Here is an 8,426-nt window from a genome sequence, read left to right on the forward strand (position 1 = left end):
TTAACTGCTACAAATGCCTTCTCACATGCTGATATTCTCATCTCACAGAGTCCTGTTGGAGCTGGAGTTTAGAGACCACAAAAGCCTCTCCCCTGAAAAGCAAGCTAGATACAGCCAAGCATCCACAATATGCAAACTAAAGAGATGGGGCATGGTGAAAAGGAGAGAAAGGATATTATTCAGGATGGATTGAAAGGAGGACTAGATGAAGGTGTCTAGTGATTCCCANGCCTGCCTTTGGGTGAGCTTTCAGTTTGAGTAGAGAATGAAGTGGGACAGGGGGCATGTGGAAATGAGCTGTCCCAGTCATGCTGAAGTCTGGTTGATTGTTGTCTCAGTTCTGCTTCTCCAAGGTGCTCAAAACTCCTATTGCAGTCTTGGCTTGAGGGCAGCAATCTGGTCCTTCTGCCCCAGAAGGTCACATCATCAGGAAGTATTGTCCCTAACTGGGCAGAGGTCTGTTCTGTGAGATTTTTTTTTTTTTCCTTCTCGAATCCAAGCTGATTAGAGATTCAAGACAAAGACTTCTCTCTGTACCTTTAGCCTGAGTAAAGGTGACAGACACAAAATGAAGGCAGAAGGTGTCAGGCTCTTATTCAGTATTTGGTTCCATTTGAAGCTCTNGGAGGAGTGAATACTGCTTGTTTGTTTGTTTCCTTGCTTGTTTGTTTGAAACTTAGTTTTATTTAGGCCACGTTGACCTGGAACTTACTATGTAGCCAATGGTGACTTGAACTATTAAACATCCTGCCTCCTCCTCCCAGGTGCTAGTGTGATGGATTTCAGAGTGGGTGTCTTTTATCTCAAATGTCTCCNTTTCTGTTCCTTTTACCTAGTAGAAAGGTTTGAGGATCAGGAAGCCTGGAAAGCTCACAGGAAATTCCAGGATTCTTTCACAAACAAGCAAACTCATGTGGCCTCCAGCAACTGGAGTTTTCCAGAATGACTGACTGTGGTACCTGAGGTGATATGAATTCCCAGGTGTATTGTGAGAGTGCAAGAGTCATCCTCTGAGGTGATCTACGTGGAACAGCACCTTGTAAGGAATTGTCTGAGTAGGACAGCTTATAGGAAAGGACCCCAAGTCATGCAAAGACTGGAAGGAGAAAGCCAAATGGAAGCCCTGGCTATCCCATGGTTGGAACGAATTTGAATTAACTACCTGCTCTCTTTCTCTCTTTTGGGCTGTTTTTTGTTTGTTTCTTTACTTTTTTTTTTTTTTTTACATCATTACACTTGGCCCTAATTTATCATCCTCCTCACAAAGAACTCCAAGGTTTCCTTACCTTACCAGCAGTGCATACACAAAGCCAGGCTCAGAACCTTTAAGATGTGCTGTGCTGAACTGTGCTAGAGAGATGGCTCAGTGGTCAAGAGCACCAGCCGCTCTTCCAAAGAATCTGCATTAAATAGCCAGCGCCAACAATGGTGGCTCTCAGCTGTCTATACCTCTAGGCTCCATCTTCTCAAATCTACTAGTGCTATATACATGTGTTCACAGACAAACATAGCTGTAGGCAAAGCATCCATACACATAATAACTTTTAAAAATTAAAAAAAAAAAAACAAAACAAAGTGGTACCCTTTAGAAAAATGACTTCAGACTACTGGCTCCCTAAATAGCCAGGACCAGAGGTAGAGGAGCCAGTATCTGCCTCAGAGGAGACTTTCAGTCCTGGTAATCAGGCCCAGTTCTCTACTTTCTCGTTAAGAACTCCCTTGCCTTCCAGAACAATGCTCATTTCCTACATCCTTGGCTGCCTTGGTTTATTTGGGATCCCATGTGTGGCCCTTCCTGTGCTGACATTGTAGCCAGTTTACTAGCACGGTCAGCTTGTTGGTGTTGGCTTTGTCCTGCACTTACTGTGAGGCCCTCTTGTGGAGAGCTAGTGATGTGAATTCTTAGAGCCCTGGTTTCCTTACCTCCAAAGATGGACAGACAATAAAGGCTTTTATGTCTTTACAAAGATAATCACTGCAATCAAAGGGGAACTTAAAATGTCAGTGGAAAGGTTTTAAGGAGAAAATACAGTGATCAGGGCATTGTTAAAATACAATGTTCACAATACTCGGTTTCTAAAGATTTGTTTTATTTTTAAATGTGGTGTGTGTGTGTGTGTGTGTGTGTGTGTGCACAAGCACTAAGGGCGTCAAAGGACATCAGAAGACACTGTAAGATCCCCTGGAGCTGGACTGACAGGCAGATGTGAACAGCCCAATGTGGGGCTAGGACACAATGCAGCCACTTACCAAGAATAGTAAGGACTCTTTTTTTTTTTTTTTTCCATGTCTGGCTTCTTGGATTTTTAAAAAATGATTTATTTATTTAATGTATATGAGTACACCATTGCTCTCTTCAGACACACCAGAAGAGGGCATCAGACCCTATTGCAGATGGTTGTGAGCCACCACGATGTAGTTGCTGGGATTTGAACTCAGGACCTCTGGAAAAGTTGTTGGTGCTCTTAACCACTGAACCATCTCTCCAGCCCTCAGCTTCTTGGATTTTTAATTAATTAATTTTGAGACCAAGTCCCATTATGTGGCAGTGACTGGCCTGGAACTCGATTTGTAGACCAGGTTGGCTTTGAACTAAAAGAGATCTACCTGCCTTTACCTCTGGATTTCTAGGATTAAAGGTGTTTAGCTATTTTGGCCTGCCTGAACTTTTGTTTATTTAAAACTTTTTACTTAGCAGGCAGTGGTGGTATAAGCCTTTAATCCCAGCACTTGGGAGACTGAGGCAGGCAGATTTCTGAGTTCGAGGCCAGCCTGGTCTACAGAATGAGTTCCAGGACATCCAGGGATACACAGAGAAACCCTGTCTCAAAAAACCAAAAATAGATTTTTTTCTTAACTTTTATTATGTGTATGGGTGTTTTGTCTGCACATGTCTGCGTACTCTGTGCATGCCTGGTGCCCACAAAGGCCAGAAAAAGGTATTGGATCCCCTGGAACTGGAACTTAAGAAGATCGTGGGCCACCGTGAGTAGAAACCCAGCCCCAAGAACAATTAATTATTTTAATTGTTGAGCCATCTCTCCAGAATTAATAATATACTGAAAAGTAGTTCTTGCAAGCACCTCCGACCTGAGGCCCATGGCTGCATGTGTCCCAGGACAGCTCTGAATATGGCCCAACACAATTTAGATGGCACAGCTATACAATAAAAAGCTGACACTATTTCATTTTGCTTTGTTTTTCTCTGATACAAAGACTCATTCTAGCCCAAATCCACCTGGAATTCACTATGTAAACAAGTCTGACTTCAAACTAAGGATGCTCTTCTGCCTAAGCCTCCCAAGTGCTTCTGGGAATATCAGCTTGCACCAGCACTCTTACAAAGTCTGCAGTATTTCACCTTAAGGGGTTCTTTGTTGTTGATTAGGTTTCATTTGTTTTTGGTGTCCTTTTTCTAGTATGTTGACTTAGTCTTTAGTATTGTTCATTATATTTGGAAATAGAGGGAAAAGGCCATATGATATTAATAAATCAATTAAAATGTGGCTTCGAATTATCCAAATAGCCATTTAAATTGCAAAAAAGACACATTGAAAATTTAATTTTGGGCCAGCCCGATGGCTCAGCAAGTACCTGTTGCCAAGCCTAACAACCAAAGTTCCATACTCAGGACCCACACAGTGAAAGGAGACAATGTTGGTCTCTGAGCTCGATACCTATGTCCAGACATGTGTATGTGTGCATGGATGCACTCACATGCATATGTATATGAACATATACATACAAAATAAATAGAATTTAAAATAGAATGTAATCTTGTGCTGGAAATATAGTGGGTAGAATGCATAGCTAGCATTCACACGGGACTGAGTTCAATTCCCAATGATGCATAAGACAAATGAGGTGACTTGTGCTTACAGTCACGGCACTAGAGACCTAGAAACGTAGATGCAGGGACATAAGAAGTTCCAGGTCATCCTTAATACATAGCAAGTTAAAGGCCAGCCTAAACCACATGAGAACCTATCTTAAAAGGAAAAACAAACAAACAAACAAACAGAATGTTATCTCCTTCATAAGGACACCTAAGCAAAGTGTAGTGGTAAGTTGGAAATGCATAGCGAGTCTCTGATGTCTCAAACAAAGTAGGATTATGGTTTCACAACCTTAAATTATATCCAGGTTATTATCTAGTGGTGACCTATCACCAATACAATTATCAGGGTTCATCACCCAACTGGGCACACATGAGTGTGCATGTGTGTGTGTGCATGCTACACACAAATGCCGGGATGCTTTTGAGGGCAGACTGCCTGTACTGGGTCCCTGGGGCTTTGAGCTGAGAACAACATCAGAATCCTGCTACAAGGTAATTAATAATCACATCAGCTCATTGCAAACTCAAGTGGTCATGCTGATGCACTAATACAGGCCTCCCAAGTCATTAGGGCATCAAAAGAGAAGGCAAGGCCTAATCTCCTCCTATGATTAGAAGATAAAGGTTCTTGAGACCTAATAAGTTCCAGAAGTATGCTCCTAACTCAGTACTTTTTCCACCTTTTCCAGATATCTATCTATCTATCTATCTATCTATCTATCTATCTATCTATCTATCTATCTATCTATCGAAAGCCATAAACAAAAGAGCCCATTGTATTGGCTAGCCAGGTCCAAGCCTTTCAAATACCTTTCTCCCTGTAAGCAATTTTCAAGTGGTTGGCATTCACCACATGCCCTTCCTGCCTGTATGATGCCAAACTGGCCTGATAGCCTTTTAAATGCATTTACTAATTATTTGAGTCTATAGCAAATCTTCTCTCCCTTCTTGGATAACATGTAGTTTGCAGTTTGATTCATGTTTGGTCGACAGTCACTGGCAAGAGGGAATAACTTTCACAATTGCTCCATTTTTTTCCCTGACCACTGAAATATTTAGCTGTTTACAGGATCCCACAATAAGTGGTTGACTGTGCAAAGGTTTCTCAGCGGAGCAAGTGGTTGGCAGCCCAATAGCCAACAGTTCAGTTTTCCACTGTTGTGGCTAAGAGGACTGGCTTTTGCATAGATGCATATCATTTTGGTTTCTATTTCAGAGTTGGCACTGAATTTCACTCCTTAACTGAGAGAGGCACGTCATAAATCTTACATGGGTAGGGTAGACAGATCTAAATTTGTTAACTGTGGGATCCTAGAAAAGCCAAATACTATGTTTCAATGCTACTCAACATGTTTTGTTGTTGGATTTAAATTTATGAAACAGAGTGGGCCTTGACTTGACTCTATAGCCAAGGATGTCCTTGAACTCTCAAACTCTTGATCATCTTGCTTCCACGAAATACTTATTCATGCATGGGCAAATACCTGTACTGTAGACTTGCTGCAAGGTTTTTAGAAGGCTGTGCAGTGTCTACACTCTTCGAAGCAGTTGGTGCTTCTCAACCTTTACCCCACATCCGTCCAATTCCCTTGAGGATCTTGGTGAGATTCTGATCCTGAATGAGGTGGCTTAGGAAATCCACATTGCTAAGTTTCTAGGTGATATATGTGCTGCTGGGCCTACACTTGGAATAGCAAGATTCTTCTTGCTTGCTTGCTTCCTTCCTTGTTTGCTTGCTTTGAGATAGAGTCTCAGATAGTCCAGGCTAATCCTGAACTTAGTATGTAGAAGGATGACCTTGATCTCCCAACCTCCTGCTTTCACTTTCTAGGTGTTAGGATTATTGGCATGCACATGCACTCCCAACTCTAGCAAGGTGCTTGCTATCATTTGAAAGAGCCTAACACAGTTCTTACTAATAGGCACCACGAAGTATTTCAAGCCCACACTTTATTTTTCCAAACAGTGTCTCTCTGTGTATCCTTTGTGACTAGGAACTTACTATTTGGGTTAGAGTCACCATAAATTTGCTGTAATCCTCCTGTTTTTGATTCTATCTTAAAATAATATTTTTCTGTGTAGAATTGTTTTGCTAGCATGTATACCTGTGTGCCAGATGGATGCAGTACCCACAGAGGCCAGAAGAGGGCATTGTGTCTCCCAGAACTGAAGTTGGCCTTTGTATATGTACTGAGAATGAACTCAGGTACTCTGGAAAAGCTGCCAGTGCTCTTAACGGCTAAGCCATGTCTCTGTCCATCCCCTATGCCATTGCCTCTCGTGTCCTGGCATGATCAGTGTGTACCACAGGTTAAATCACTCATTTTAGAAGTAGCAAGAAGAGAGACTTGAGCCTAGGCATTCAAGACGGGCTGAAATAATACAGCAAGGATTCCTATTTTTTTTAAAAAATCAAATACATGTTTTGTTGATTGATTTAAATTTATGAAACAGGGTGAGCCTTGAATTGACTCTATAGCCAAAAGGATGTCCTTGAATTCTCAAACTTTTGATATTCTTGCTCCTTCCCCCTCCTTCACCACCAAGTACTGGTATTTGTTGCTGTGCCTGGCTTCAAAAGATGTATTCTTTCAAAAAACCAGCTTATTTTCAATATCTGAATAACTTTGATTCCTAAGACCTACAATTGTACAAAATAATTTATTGTGGGTTTTTATTTGCACGTGTCCATGTATGTGTGTGTGGGGGGGGGGGGTGTGTGGGTGTGTCTGTCTGTCTCTTTCTGTGTCTGTCTTTCTCTCTGCATGTGTGTTTGTCTCCCTCCCTCCCCCTCTCTGTGTGTGCGTGTGTATTCACCTGCACAATTTTGCCATCTATGTTTCATGTCAAAATTTAGCAGTTTCCTCACACACAGGCACAACTTACACTGTGTTTATTTAAGACAGAATTCTTTCTCTACCTCAATGGACTAAAATCTGCCCACCTCCTCAAGGGATCACTTTTCACTGTATTGAAACAAACCTGTCTGCCGTCTACCATGATCACATCCCAAATGCCTGCCACCTCGTGTGTTCATTAAGGCAGTGACTCACAAAGCAATTACCCAGCTAATTAGAAAATGCATTTAGTGACCTGGACATTTCCCACAAGCACCTCCCTTCCAGTGGGCAGCTTTTATGAGGCACTGAAGTTGTCAGAACTCTGAGTAGGTGTCTCTTTAATGTGTTGAAAAGCTTTTGACTAACCAAGCAATCAGCAAATCAGACTAAAGCTAAATGAACAAAACAAGGGACACAGCCAGACGTATAGAGTCCCTTAGATCAGTGCTGTAGCTCATTCTATCTTTGCCTGTTACTGACTTAAGGCACCTTTGATAGTGTGACTGGACAAGGTCTCATCTTAATGTCCAGTAGCTAGGTCTACTTCCATACTGTTTAGTACTTAATCCCGGAGTCTAACATTCAGCTCCGGCACATTGTTTACTACTCCCAAATCATAAGTGTAGCAAATATTTTCTTAGAGCAATAATCCATAACTTGACATTCAGTAGCTGGGATAATGCAGCAAGGCTCTAAGTGGATTCCTCCATTTTGAATTTTGTATCATACATAGTAGCGCAGTCGCAGCACCTCCCCCAACGTTCTTCAGTTCTAAATTGACTTTTTAGGCATGCTCTCTTTAAATGTCAGGGCATTTGGTGCCACTTGCAATCTTCAATCTTTTCCGTAATAGCAGTTTCTAAATCCCAGCGTCTGGTTCCACGCGTGCGCACAGGCACCGCTGTAGTTACCTTCTCAGAAGCTGCTACCGTTTTCCCACTTAATCGCTTGAATAAATGAAAATATCTAGACCTTGTCCCCAGAATCCTTCTAGAAATCCCAAACTTTATATGCTGACCTTGCACAAGTTCCTTTTGAAGTGAACTTGGATGACAGGATTCTGCTGGCGTAACAATTTTGAGGTGGCAGGCACACCTGCAGTGACAGATAATTGCAAGCATCACCCTGCGTCTTCTTGCATGTTTCCTGTTTGGTAGATCCTTTCAGGATGAATCACACTTGTTTGCCCAATGACAGCTTTGCCTCTTCCTTCGTTGAACTTTGGAAGACACGCGGCCCAGCCCCTTGTCTAACAGGGTCCTGTCCTCACTTCTTCCTATTCCCTTCCTTAAGTTCCTTAGCTTCACTGATGGCGACACTTTCTTCACAGTGCACTGGAACGGTTCATGTATCAGTCTCAAGACTCTTCCCTAGACATCAGTTCAGAACAACTCTTCAGAGGTTGTGGTGCTCAGCCTGGCCCTTTCTGTAGAGCAACCAGACTTACCCAAACAGGACTGGCTCTGGTCCCACTCCTTTGAACAGTCACAAATTTTAATTTTTACCCAAAGGAATACTAAATCTGTTTTAAGCACTTTTTTACTCCAGTGCCAGGGGACCCAACCCCCTCTTCTCCATACACATGCAGCTCTGTCTGTCTCTCACACACCCACCACACATAAAATGACTGCTCTTACAGAGGACATAGGTTCAATTCCCCCACAGTAGTCCACAACCATCTGTAACTCCAGTTCTAGGGCATCTGGCACACTCTCTGGCCTATGTGGGTACCAAGCACACATGTGTAC

Source organism: Mus caroli, chromosome X (assembly GCF_900094665.2).
Source record: "Mus caroli chromosome X, CAROLI_EIJ_v1.1, whole genome shotgun sequence".
NCBI lineage: Eukaryota > Metazoa > Chordata > Mammalia > Rodentia > Muridae > Mus > Mus caroli.